The sequence below is a fragment of the Sinocyclocheilus grahami genome, unplaced genomic scaffold (assembly GCF_001515645.1).
Source record: "Sinocyclocheilus grahami isolate Dianchi unplaced genomic scaffold, SAMN03320097.WGS_v1.1 scaffold76.1, whole genome shotgun sequence".
NCBI lineage: Eukaryota > Metazoa > Chordata > Actinopteri > Cypriniformes > Cyprinidae > Sinocyclocheilus > Sinocyclocheilus grahami.
The window spans coordinates 536475-550559 of NW_015505255.1; the positions used below are offsets into that span (position 1 = coordinate 536475).

General features: G+C 37.2%; 1 long non-coding RNA gene across 1 annotated transcript in view; it reads left to right on the forward strand.

Annotated features, from left to right (window-relative positions):
* Positions 1-14085, forward strand: part of LOC107586034 (uncharacterized) — a 67120-nt gene that overhangs the window by 52068 nt on the left and 967 nt on the right. The gene's annotated exons all lie outside the window — the stretch shown is intronic.

Here is a 14085-nt window from a genome sequence, read left to right on the forward strand (position 1 = left end):
TTCCCTTTTCCCTTATATTTTTCTTTCTTTCTCTTTCTTTCTTTCTTTCTTTCTTTCTTTCTTTCTTTCTTTCTTTCTTCTTTTCGCTCTTCCTTTTGCTCTTTCTTTCACAATTTTTTCACATTTTCATTCTGTTGCTCTTTCACTCTTTTCTCTCTGCTTTAACTGTTTCTTTTCTTTTCTCTGCCTTTTAGTCTCTTTTGCATTGCTATCTTTTTTCTGTTTTGTTCACTTCTTTTGTTTGCATTTTCTTTCTTTTGCTCTATTTCTGTTTCTCTCGTTCACTCTTTCATTTGTTTGTTCTTTCTGTCTTTCTTTTTCACCCTCTTGCATTCTTTTGCTCTTTTCCTCTCCTTTTTATCACAAACTATGATCACAGAACCAGGAGCAAAAATGTGTGCTATTCACAACTTCACACAGACATACAAATAAACTTGCAGCTTCATTCAACAATCTCCAATAAAGCATATTGTTTGGAAGTTATGCAAATGAAGGCATCATGAGTCATTAATTTTTTCTGTGCAATTCTCTGGGATTGGAAGGGCGAAAAATGCCAGAGAACAATGTGCTCTCCTCAGTAATAATTAAGCTGATGGCCTATTATGCTGTATTGCAAATCAATATGTACGGTCCCTGGCGATGGTTGAAGTAGGAAGGCTTGGCGTGGATCCAGCCCATAGCACTATGAATGAGCAGATGCAGGTGCATCACAACTTGCTTTGGTGAATTTTTTTGTTTCCCAGCATTTTTTTTGTCATCGGGAGGAGGGGGTACGGAAGAACAGGCTGCTGACAATGGCAGCAGGCCTCTCTAGTGTAATTGTGTGTGAATGCTCATTTTAGAAAGCCTTCCGCTTTTGTTAGACAGGTGCTTGGATTCTGTCTCTGTATCGCTTTCTTCCTCTTTTCTATAGCATATTTAGAGTTACTTTGTCTTATTTTTCAAAATGTATTTCTATTTGTATAGATTGCTTTCATACTTGTGCATGCGCACATCAACAATGTAGTGTTTTCCAATCAATCTTTTACTAGTAGGGAACAGTTTTTATTTATATTTCCATGTTATCTATATTTAAATATTTTAAAGTCAAAATCAAGCATTTTAAAGTTCTACCATTGTTATTAGTATTACGCTGTAGTTTTTTTCCCCCGACTAATTCCTCTCAGTGCTCTTTGATATACTCTAAAAACGGTCGCCACACCAGGCGGAAATCATTCTCTCTCTCTCTCTCTCTCTCTCTCTCTCTCTCTCATTTCACATTCACAAAATGTATATTTACTGTGTAAAGTTCCCCTGTGTTTACCCTCTGGTTTGTTTGCTTGATATCACTCTGTTTATCTCCATTAATTCCACCATTTTTCAGTCTATTGGATGTTGTGTAGTTGTCATCAAAAGCCGCCTCTCCATGGAAGTTCTAGTGTTTTGAAGGAGAAATGAATATCAGCATTAAAAATTAAATGGTATATTGCAAAACATCACTTGTGGCAAGTGTAGGAGCAGCTGTTCCACCAGCGATCTGTAAATAAGAGGAATTGTAGATAAAGACACTGAGGAGGCTGTTAGATATGCAGGAAGCAGTGGAGCACACTTTAAATTGACTGCAGGAAATTGTGAGAAAATGGTCATAAATTGTTAGGGCACACAGTTGATTTTATTATTTATTTCTTTTACGCCATGCGTTTCAGTCTCCTTCCTCTTTCTTCTCGAGATCCGTATACATCTAGTATTTGAACCCAAGGAAAAAAAGACCTTGAAAAAGCTAGGAAAAGAAATTAAACATTGATAGGAAAAGAAAAAAAAAACATCTGCAAACTATACCGCGTTTTGGAAGGAAACATGAATCAGGAATCAGAAATGGATAGAAAGTTTTTTTTATGATTATTTTTTTCTTTCTAGAACGCTGCAAACTTGGGTTATTTTAGCCAGATCTCCCCAGCAGACTCTCCTCTGCATAGAAGAGGCAGCATGTGCTGCCCTCCACATATTTAATGAAATTTATAACAATTGTCCTCCAATCAGATTAAGGGCTTGTTTAAAATGCAAATATGTTCTTGTCTCTGACATGCTGTAATTAAGTAGAACAATGCTCTATTTTTTCCCCTGATGTACCACATCTCTCATCAAGGGCTTTGAAAATAGGACAATGATTGACCACCTGGTCTGGTTACAGTAGCTAAATTTATTAAATTCTCTTTGTCTATAGAAAATCATTGAGGAATTGTACGCATTGCTAAGGGTCAGGCTTGTTTTTCCATCTGGCATGTAATTACTCTGACCTTTACAGTACTTGTTGAAGATAATTTTCTATATCATTGCATCTTTGTCACCAAATTGTGAGTCCTGAGTCCTCTGTGGAATTCTCTCTGATTTCCTTCAAGACAGTCAAATGGAGGATGGCCGTGAGATCTAAGAGAGATCTTGATCAAGGACAGCGGCGGGGTTTCAGCTGGCCGTTGTTTTGTATTGGGTTGTTAGTCAAAGCTTTTGTTGTGAAGCTTTCATTCGCCAGCTTATTTCTGACCCCAGAATCTTTGACCTTACTGAATAGCTCTACTCTGTTAGTGTGAAACCAATACAAAGTAGAAAATGCTCCTGTTGGTCCATTTGGCTTATTTTGTATTCTGTGACAATTTAACGAAAATCAATTTAGCAAATTTCCAGCTGCCATGTGATTAAATTATTCTGCCATCGGTTTATTTGAATGGGGCCGCAAGGGAACACGGCGATGCAAATAATTCCTTCTTTTTCATTTGTTACGTACGGCTGCATCTGGTATCATCTCAAGTTATCCGTTCAGAGGACATTTTTGTGGCACTCAAGAGCTCTTTAATCATAGAACCAGGACGTTGTTTTTGTGGAGAACGTGGGCTGAGCGTGAAGTGAATATCCCTTCTCCCATGCAGCACACCCGGCTGACTGTGACTAATACAAACAAACAGTTTCTCCATAGAACCGCACCGCCAGAGATGAGCCCTGCCTCGTCTCTCGAGTCAGTTCATAATTATTATATTGTATCTCAATTTAACTCAATCAGAGCAGTTCACACAGCCTCCAGACCGCGTGGGACTGCCGTTTCACGAATCTGATGTATTCTGTTGCGCCAAGGAAAATTAATTGGATTAAAGATTTGATAATCAGTTTCTTTGTGCATCCAACCTCACATTTTCACCCCCCGAACCCACCCTATATCATCTCAGTGCATCAGGAGCCGCATTCTAAGTATTTCCTCAGTTTCACGGCCAAGGTGTCGAGCCCTAGCGTCGATTCATTTAGCATAATCACTGTGTTCTAATGAAACTGTTAATACCGGAGTGACAAGCTTGCTTCTTTGCTGAAGGCATCCAATCACCCCGCCACATCTCGGAGGTGATGAATGTGTAATTACCAAGTTTGACAGACCTTGTTTAGCTGGTGCTTTGTATGAGCGTGTGCGCATGAGAATGTGAGAGGATGAATATACTGAGGGTTGTGCTCCTGACCTCCTTCCCAGGGCTTCAAACTGATATATTGATGCAGGGGCTCTTACTGTTTGGTTATTAATGGTCCACAGACCTCAGCGTTTTACAACAGAAGAGGAGGGGGAAGCGGCTGTTCTTATATAGAATAGTGCAAAAGCTAAAGTGTGATCAGTTAGATTTTATTATGTCTTGAATAGAAAAGAAAGCAATGTACGTATCATACTGTCTCAGTGAATTTGTGGTTTTCAACCAGAAAGAGCTTGCTATAGTTTTCTGCATAATCTGTGTATTGACTTTCTTAGTTTTTAAAAAAAACATTTTGTGGGGGATTTTGAAATGTAAAATTACTTTAGATTTTAAATGCCAATTTATTTATCAATTTAATTAATTTAGTTTATTGTTTCAGCACTATATAGTTTGGCAGTAACTTTTCTTATAAGGTCTAAATTAGTAACTTAAGTAAAAGAAAAATAGTATGTAATAATTTAATATTATTGTATTAAAATTTTATATAAATATATTTTAAATAATAGTTTATAATATAATTTTTTAATTGCATGCTTTTCTTGTGTGAATTTTTATTCTTTGTGTGGAGAGTTGAAAAAAAAAAAATTTTTCACTGCATGCCATAGGCGTACTATGTCTGATTATGTATGTGTGTGAGACAAATTAAATTTTAATTTGAATATTAGTTTAGTAGTTAAGTTCAGTCAAAAATATTTAAGTGTGTGTGTGTGTGTGTGTACCTATTTAACCATGTTTTACGGACTAAATTTGTACCCAAAAGTCAGCAAAACATGAAAACATTACCAAAAACCTCCCTTTGGGGGATGTCCTCATTTGTAAAACTGGTATAAAAATAATGTTTTTTTAATTGTAAAAATGCAGAAAGTTTTCTGTTAGGGGTAGTTTAGGAATAAGGGTAGATTTAAGTTATATAAAAATATAAAAAATCTTTTTCCTTCTACTAATTTTTTAAATAGTCATTTAAATAAAGTTGAAAACTATAGGAAAGCAACCTCCCTCTTGTTTTGTTTAAAAGGGACCGTGGACAACTGACTCCTACATTTTTTGATATTCTTCATATTCTGTGTGGTCGGTTCACTGCAGTGATAGAAATTATTATTTACCTATAAATTGTAATTGATTTTTACCTTTTATGGGCATTTTTACCTTTAAAAAGCCATTTTTTTTCTAAAAGCGTGCATCATCTTTTGAGTCAAATTCTTACATTTAACATATCCATTATAATAATAATATAATAATAATAATAATACATTTAGGCTTTTACCAAACAAATGAAATCAATATCAACGAAATTCATCTTTGCAGAAGTTGCATCTGAAGTGGCATTTAGATGTATTTACACGTTCATGCAGCAGAGAGATACAGAGAGCAGAGGAGAATTGTAAACGCATGACCATGTAGAGACAGAAATGACGCCCTCGTGTAAATAAGATAAATAACATAAGACTATTTCATTTGTTTAATAAAAGAACAAGATATAGACCTGTTCTATAAGAAATGTAAACTTAAATGATTTCTTTTGTGATATGGCGCTATATAGAAAATAAAATAAAATTAAATTAACTTGATCTAACTTGCCGTTGGAAGGGCGGGGCGCACCCCTAATATAATGGTAGGGAAACACTTGATTTTCAGACCATTGTGTAGACCAAAGCTGTAGGCCATCAACGAAAGCCTGACAACTAAAAATGTGCTTTAAGCCTCCAGTAAATGCTGTCCAGCGTTAATTGACCTCTGCCAGGACATGAATGTTCCCTCTGCACTACTGATTCATCATTATTAGATCTCCCCCACGTGCTAGACCAGCAGCACCGGCCCAAACATGCATAATATAGATGAATTTTCACCGATGTCTCCATAACAGAATTAGTAAGACCTAGGTTGAAAATGAGATGGTTTATGATTGCTGTAGCTATTTGAAAAGATTTGGTGGGCGAAAAAGAAAGAAACTGGACTATTCTGTCAGCTGCAGTCCACGCCCTCGTGTAAATAAGATAAATAACATAAGACTATTTCATTTGTTTAATAAAAGAACAAGTTATAGACCTGTTCTATAAGAAATGTAAACTTAAATGATTTCTTTTGTGATATGGCGCTATATATAAAATAAAATTAAATTAAATTAACTTGATCTAACTTGCCATTGGAAGGGCGGGGCGCACCCCTAATATAATGGTAGGGAAACACTTGATTTTCAGACCATTGTGTAGACCAAAGCTGTAGGCCATCAACGAAAGCCTGACAACTAAAAATGTGCTTTAAGCCTCCAGTAAATGCTGTCCAGCGTTAATTGACCTCTGCCAGGACATGAATGTTCCCTCTGCACTACTGATTCATCATTATTAGATCTCCCCCACGTGCTAGACCAGCAGCACCGGCCCAAACATGCATAATATAGATGAATTTTCACCGATGTCTCCATAACATAATTAGTAAGACCTAGGTTGAAAATGAGATGGTTTATGATTGCTGTAGCTATTTGAAAAGATTTGGTGGGCGAAAAAGAAAGAAACTGGACTATTCTGTCAGCTGCAGTCCTCTGATCCCAGCAGCGGTGTCATGACAGGCCAAAGCTCTCCCTCACTCACCATACTGCTAATCACATGCTAATAAATGAGCTCTCATCCCTGGATCATATCCCCCATGCTAACAGCAAGAGCTGTTTTTTGTCACTCATCTTTTTCTCACCCTCAAAATGAGAAAATAGCTGCAAAGCACATACAGGCTCTTCACAAGAGTGTGAATATTCTAAATAAAGAGAATATTGTGTCTTCACTGTTTTTTTTCCCTTTCTCTCTTTATCCAGGAGCGAGGAGGAGATTGCATGAAATGCCACAGCAAATGCTCAAATTGTGTGGATTTTTGAGTAGCGCTGAAATTATTCATTAGTGCTTATCCCAAGATCCCAACACACAGAGTGATTTGTTTTTAATCATTCTGATGTTTTGGTTGAATGTTCTTTGGGGTGGAAACTTTGTTCATCTACTTCGGTAATGAGTGTAAAAATGGGTTGCCATCTGCCTTTTTTTTTTTTTAATTTTCTAAACATTCTCTGCAAATCTGTTCTCCAGAATGCAGGAAATTAATGCAAACACGTTTTTTGAACTTTGAATATGGATATTAAATTTGGAATATGACTGCCTTTGAATTGAAGCAATCATTGTACCTTTGTACCTTTGTGTCTCTCTCAAAAGTGCCGATATATTAACATCACTAGTCAGTTAAATGATTTGTGTTATCCACAATGACTTGCGCCAGTGTGCGGAAGACGCTGTTCAATTTGAATGTATCCATAATTATTACAGATGCGTCAAAAGGATGCTATTACAAGCTTTTTCTCAGACTTCAGAAATGTTGTATCGTAGGCATGGAGCATCAAATGTGTGCATCGCTGAATAACCTCTCAATGTATTCATCAAGGCAATTGAAAAAATCCCTAGTTTAGTGATCAGAGAGTGCTTCATGCTCGACAAGGAGTGACAGTACGTTTAGCCGTGAGGCTTCTTGCATATTGGGTGTCAGGTCACTGGTCATGTCTTATAAGTTTGTTTTTAAATGTTTTAATCTTTTGTTAACTGTATTTGCACACATCTCTAACACCGCTCTGTTAAGTCTTGTTTTCTACGCAACCGCTTGTGAAGCCCGATTACAGAGTCTTTTTAGAGAACTTTTGGATGCCACATGCCGACGTTACCTGAAGCCAGGAACAGTCGCCGAGCTAAAGACAACTGCTGTGTTTTGAAGGGGACCTTCAGTGGCTATATTATTGATAGAGCAGGGAGGTGCGGCAGTGATTTGCTTGAAGTGGCGGCTTCAGAAATTCTTAAATTGAATAGGGCTCTCAGGAACACATTCCTCTCACAAAACTGGGCTGAACCCATCTCACGAACTCTATTTGCTGATTATTTAACTACCTGTAAATGCACAACAGCTCTATTATATCTTGCCGGAGGCCCTATCAAAAGGCCCTTTAATATGGCAAGCGCGCCGCACAGCCAGCCAGTGTTTTCGTAGTCGTACACGTCGTGAACTTCGGGGGGAGCGAGCACCTCCTCGGGAGATTTCTGCAGTCGGCAATGAAAAGTTTCCTATAACTATGTGGCAAATAGAGAAGGTTGTTTGGGAAATATCTATGCATTAACATTCATATATATAGTTTTGCAATTTTAGCCTTTCACCCTATTTACTCTGATGCCAGCGTGAAAAATCATATGGTTTTGGAGTCATTCTGCCAGGCGTACAGTATATTGATATTCAGGCCGGAATAGAATTCAATATGTCACCCCCCTCCCTCAGAGAATCACTCCTTTCTCTGTAATTTCCATTGAAATTTTGTGTGCAAATGCAGTAATAGACACATTTATAACATCAAAAGGATTCAATTTTCTTTTCAATCACACAACAGTATGAATAGCTTTTTCCATTGAATCTAACAACGAGGAGCCATTACCCGACACCAAAGGATAGGTTGCCTTCACTTGCTTTTTATAAAAGTGTGTCAAACAATTTCCCATGTCTCCCATTTGTTCTAAGCTAACAGGGGCTGTCAAACAGGTTTGTTTCTAATTTTTCAGGGAAATGTAATTTCTTTCTTCTGGTGCCGGGTAATCACCAGAGATCCACACGTTTATTATTTAATGCAGGCTGTAAGTGTCTTTAATACGTTAACTCCTCTGCCGAACGGTTTCCAGAAGCCTGCGGGTGACAACTTCTGACTGCTAATTGCACTTGGTAAATTATTTGGAAAAGATGACATGAATAGCGTTTCACTGACACCGACACACAGGGCATCAGATGAAGTGATGGCCGCAGCACAAATGGTGTGAGCGTTTTTATTTCAGCGGGGTAATGTCTCTCTTGGAGCTCTCTGTTGAAAGGATACAGTAAAGGGCTGTTTGTCATTCTGTGTATTCATTCAATTTCTCCCTGTGCCGTCCAGGTTTGTCACTCTGAAAGCCTCAGTGTTAACTTCCATTCACATTTCACTCTTTGGGTCTATTAGATATGAGTGATTGATGGAAAATGATTCAACAATATTTTTTTGCAAGTTGGCAAGTGGTTAGATTTTATATATAAAAAATAATTGAATGTAAATTAACTAGTGATCTGTTATGCATATTATTTAACATTTATATTAGTAAATAATATTAGTATTATTGGATATAATTATAAAAAAAAAACTTTTACCATACTTTTAATAGTATTATAGTATTGTTTTTCCGTGTCATTATGATATTACTGTCATCTCAAGGAAATATTCATGTTAGGAATATAGCCTGAAAATGCATTATGCTAATAATATGACCTAACTACTGGCTTTGATTTTCGAATAGTTAGCCGTTAAATGAATTTTGACAGCCCAGTGCTGTCATCTTTTAACACATACACACATACACTCTCTGAAGTCTACATGTTAATGGGAGTGGCCTGGTCTTCCGCTGTCATCAATCAGTTTGCACCATCCCTGACCCACCGCTGAGCAATGCTCCGCACTCATAAAGCCATGCACTGCAGCAGATGGGCCGCAATTTGCAACACGTATGTTTTTTAACATCCCGCCATCAGGGATTTTAATTATGTCTGGTCTCTTCTCGAACACTCTGTTTACAATACAAATCAGCCCACACAACTGCACATGTATGAGAGCCCAAGAAAATATAAGGATTCAAATGTCACTGCACATGTTAATTAGAGCAATTATAGTGTTCAATTCCAGTGATTAAATTTAGCTTTGGTGTTAAGATGGTCTGTCAGTCAGCACAGTGTTTGGATTAGTTGTCAGATTTTGTATGAAAAATTAATATTATTGTATTACAGTATATTGACTAAAACTGGAGACCGAAAGTGCTTTGAAATCTATACAGAGGCTGTATCATGTGCGCCAGTGTTATTCATATCATTGATATTATATAAACTATAATAGTTTTAGTTTTATTGTGTTTTTTGTCACAGATGTGTTAACATCTTCATTAATGCTGTTAAAAATTATTCTTTGAATTCTCATAAACTGCATGTTATAAAGGATAAGATCCACTATGCTAAAAGTTAGTTTTTTGTGTAAAAGTTTCTCCGAGCATTCTCTCCTGAATTTTTCTAGTTGGTGCTGGTTATCAGGTAGTCAGGATGCCATGCAAATTAAAGGGTAGTGAAATAAACAGAGTGATAGCGTTCCAGAAGGCACAACATGCAAACATCTGCTGTGAACTGGTCTGAGAATCAGTTGGATCCGCTCCCATTACCCTCTACCAAATATTTACTGCCTTATTAGGACCTTCCCCAGTACCCATCATAACAGAGCTGCCCACTAAAGGGTGACTCACGATGGACTCAAACCCTTAGTGCATAACATGTTCTGTTTTGAATTTCTTGAAGGTTGTTTCAAAAACAGATGGCTCGCATTAAAAAAAAAATTGTAACACGACAACTGTGTGCCTACTGCTATCATACATGTAGCTGTTAGAGATGTGTGCTCACCAAGACACACCAGCATTGGTTTTGTTCTCAAATAATTGTTGTTCATTTTCAAGTGGCTGCCTTGAATTAATGTAGTAGTAATTTCAGTCATTTTTATGTCAGTGTTGATGAGAACTGTTTCCTTCTTTTCCCATTCCTACACTACTAATTCAGCAGCATCTGAATAAGTAGTGAACCTAGCACGAAACTTACAGCGTGACCAGTATAGTTCAATTCCTGAATCAAAATGAGTGTTTTTAGTGAATCAAACAGAGCTTGACTGATTGTGAGACTTGTAGATATTGACTGGCTGTTAATACTGTATGACATTTATTTAAAGAAATACATTATAACGTTTGGTCAATAGCATTTTATAAAAATAACAAATGTTACCACATTTTTTTGTTTAGTATTGTTGTTAAGACTAATTTTAGAAATTAAAAAAGCGTAAAAGAAATTAAGTCTGTGTAACACGTTAACACTCCTTTTGCGATAATTGTTTTAAATTAATTTTGCAAGAATTGTTTAAATTAACTTATTATTGAAATTATTTCATCATTTGGCAATTCTTTTTTTTTTTTTTTTTTTTAAAGGGGTGGTTGATTGCGATTTCACTTTTTAAACGTTAGTTAGTGTGTAATGTTGCTGTTGGAGCATAAACAATATCTGCAAAGTTGCAGCGCTGAAAGTTCAATGCAAACAGAGATATCGTCTTTTAAAATTCTGGCGGTTTAATGCCTACAAAAACGGCTGGTAAGGGACTACAACGAGCTTCTTCCCAGGTCCGTTACGTCACGAACCCAGATAAACCCCGCCCCCGGGAACACGCAGCAAAGGGGGAGAGGCCATGTTGTGCTGCTTTACAGAAGAGGAAGAGAAAACTAGTGCACGTAAAAATCTGTTCATATATGAATCGCGATTCTGTCTTCTAACGATTCTAATGGATTCACACGTTTCAAAACCAATGTTCTAAAGCAGCGGTTCTCAATCCTGTTCCTCGCGTCGCCCTGCTCTGCATAGCTCTCTCTCTCTCTCTCATTCAGATCGTCAGATCAGCTCCAACAAATTGTTCCATTTATACACTTATTTTCACATAGCTATGAAGAAGCGTTATACATAGACTCTGCTGTATTAAAGCTTTAATCAGAATAAAACCATATATTAAAAGCTAACAGAAGCTTTAATATTTTCCCCCTACCAAATATTAAGAGAATCATTAACAGAAACAGTAAGGAACTGGAACATACTGTGTTAGTGGTAATGAAATTTGCATTTTTTTAGTACGTCTATATACGGTACATCTATGTGTAGTGAATATACAGACATGGTTTTTTAGGCCTGATGGTGAATCCTAAGAAGCTGCCATGCTAGAGCTGCAGCAGGCCCTGGTTCTGTGGGAACAGCAAAATGAACGCCATTACACCTGACAGCATATTCAGTTCCTCAGACATCGTTTTGACAGGTGAGCTTCTTCAGGGTGGATAATTGTATCCCGGGTCTGTGGCACACTGCTTATTATTGATTCATGGGGAACAGAATGAACTCCTTGTGAATGTATAAAAATACATTTAAAAGTCCATTCTCCTCGACTAAAATCACAGCCCCTCAAACGACGTGCTTTTGTCACTCCCAGTTTGCTTTCTCTGCCAGCACTGCTTTTAAGGGCTTGGCAGAGAGGATTGAGCATATATTTAAAGAACCTGACAGGTCGGACAGTAATGCAGTTGTCTGGGCTTTTATTTTCTACATGGAATCCGCTTTGCTAAGCCCTGGTACATTAGAATGAAGTGCCATGGCGGAAAGGAATGGAAAAAGATACTCCCTGCATAAAAGTTTTACATTGCTAAAACCATGCTAAAAGAAAAATGTATATATATTAATTGTAATTTGTCTTGACGCATAAGGCATAAAAAGCTTACAACAATTAGCTAGGACTTTAATAAATGAAATTATTTCCTGTGCACAAAATTATGTTCTAATTTATTGATTTATGATGACATTAAATAAAAAATGTAAGCAAATGTAAGTGAATTATATTAAGCCTGTTACACACAAATGTTTTTGACATCTGCAAGTTTTTCCAGCCAGAGTAAACCATAGTCAACAGTTTAAGACAAAGCCTCAGGCCCAAAATGGGCATTACAATCTGGCTTCCTCCACAAACACTCCAGATTCCTTTAACAAGCTCCAAATTGCAAGACTTTTTCAGTTTATCACCAGCATTCCCTATAATTTCTGCTTGTGGCATTGTATATCCATCATTGTAAATGCACATAAAATGCCACAGCTGTGACGTTTTTAAGAGGACACACCTAGTCAGACAGGAACGCAGAAGAATCACATCTGCTTCAACACACACTACAATAGCAACACAAGCAGAGCTGGAAGCATCACAGCCTTGGGTACAAGCCTAACTCATGTTGTTTCTTCAGTCAAACACGCAGTGTTGCAGTGCAGCTTCAGCCACAGCTGGAAAGCATCGTGAACATGAGGACAGGACTAGTGTTCTGCACCCAACGCAACGCAGTGCTCAAACCTGGCACTGGCTTTTATTCGCTCATAAAAATGTGTAAGGCCTGATTAGCTTCCCACATTTTCAGAGGATAAAGGAATTAAGGACCAATTTCCTGGTGTTGTAAACGTTAATGCTGAGAAAGAGGATGGCTGCTTGATTTTTGCAGGCTATATTTGTAGTTGAGGTGGTTGGAAGGGTGATCGTGTCAGGGGCAAACCCATGAAATATCGACAGATGAAGAATGTAATACTCCATTAACGTTAACTGCCTGTGTTTGGGACGTCTGGCTTCTGTATCCGCTTAGCGTGGTGCGAAATATCACTCTTTTCTAAAACCGTGAGAGTGGCTTCTCTAAGATAATAACTGTGATAATTGAGTTCAATTGATACATCTACCAGTCGATTCTTCAATACCAGATGAGAGACGGGAAAAGAACGGCGTCAAATCCAAACAAAACAAAACCTCTCAAAGTATGCAGATGTAACCCATCAGTGATCATTTAGAGAATAGTCATTGACCCGTAACTTCTACAAGGAAGTAGGAAATGACTAAACATCCATGTTGTTACCCATTTGTGTCAGTGGGATCAGTGGGACCACAACCAAAAACTTCCTGAATTGACAGGAAATGCCATGTGTGTGGTGGCTGTCTGGCGGGAGCGTGGGTACAGGAAAGAGGCAGGGCCAGAGCAGAGGACTGGACTTGGCAGACCGGCACTCTGCATTTTGGGACGAGCCACTCGACATGTGAGAGCCCAGCCTGGCCATTCATCTACACCAGCGTTGCGCGCCTCCCTGTGATTAGCATTGTCCTCTAGCAGATGGCCCATCATCTGTTTCAGGCGGCAGAGAGAAAAAGATGCCACCGCGAGAGCAGTGCTTCATTCTTACTATTGACTCATAAAGCGGCCATTGTGTTTAACCACATTTGTGCAGAATGAGGTGATCTGCAAATATGTATTTAAAAAAAAAAACGTCACAGTATTATAATCCATATGATTTATGCAAATACAAAATAATATTTGATTTTTTGTTTGACTTTCTGACTTTCACTTTGTGAATAACTAACTAGTGCCATTTCCTCTGCATTGATAAATTGTAACAATATCAAGCCAGCATCAGCAATTCACAGGGGCTTGCTGTATTTATTTATTTATTTAAAAAAACTGTAATAATGTTATTAAATGTGTTAATTATTATTATTATTATTTAAAATAATTAAATATATTAATATATTTTTAAAGGTAATTTGTCCTGTGATGGTAAAGCTGAATTTTCAGCAGCCATTTCCCAAGTCATCAGTGTCACATGATCCTTAAGAACTAATTTTAATATGCTGATTTGGTAGTCCAGAAACATTTCTTGTTACTGTTAATGTTGAAAACAGTTTTGCTGCTCAACATTTTTGTGGAAACTGGGATACATTATTTTCAAGATTATTTGAGTTAACATTTTGTAACATTATAAATGTCTTCACTTTCACTTTTGATAAGTTCAATGCATTCCTAAATGATAGCCTGTAAATGTATATATGCAGTTCTCAAAAATGAAATTTATATTATTTATTTTTTATGAGGAACCTAAAACTATATATATATATATATATATATATATATATATATATATATATGAA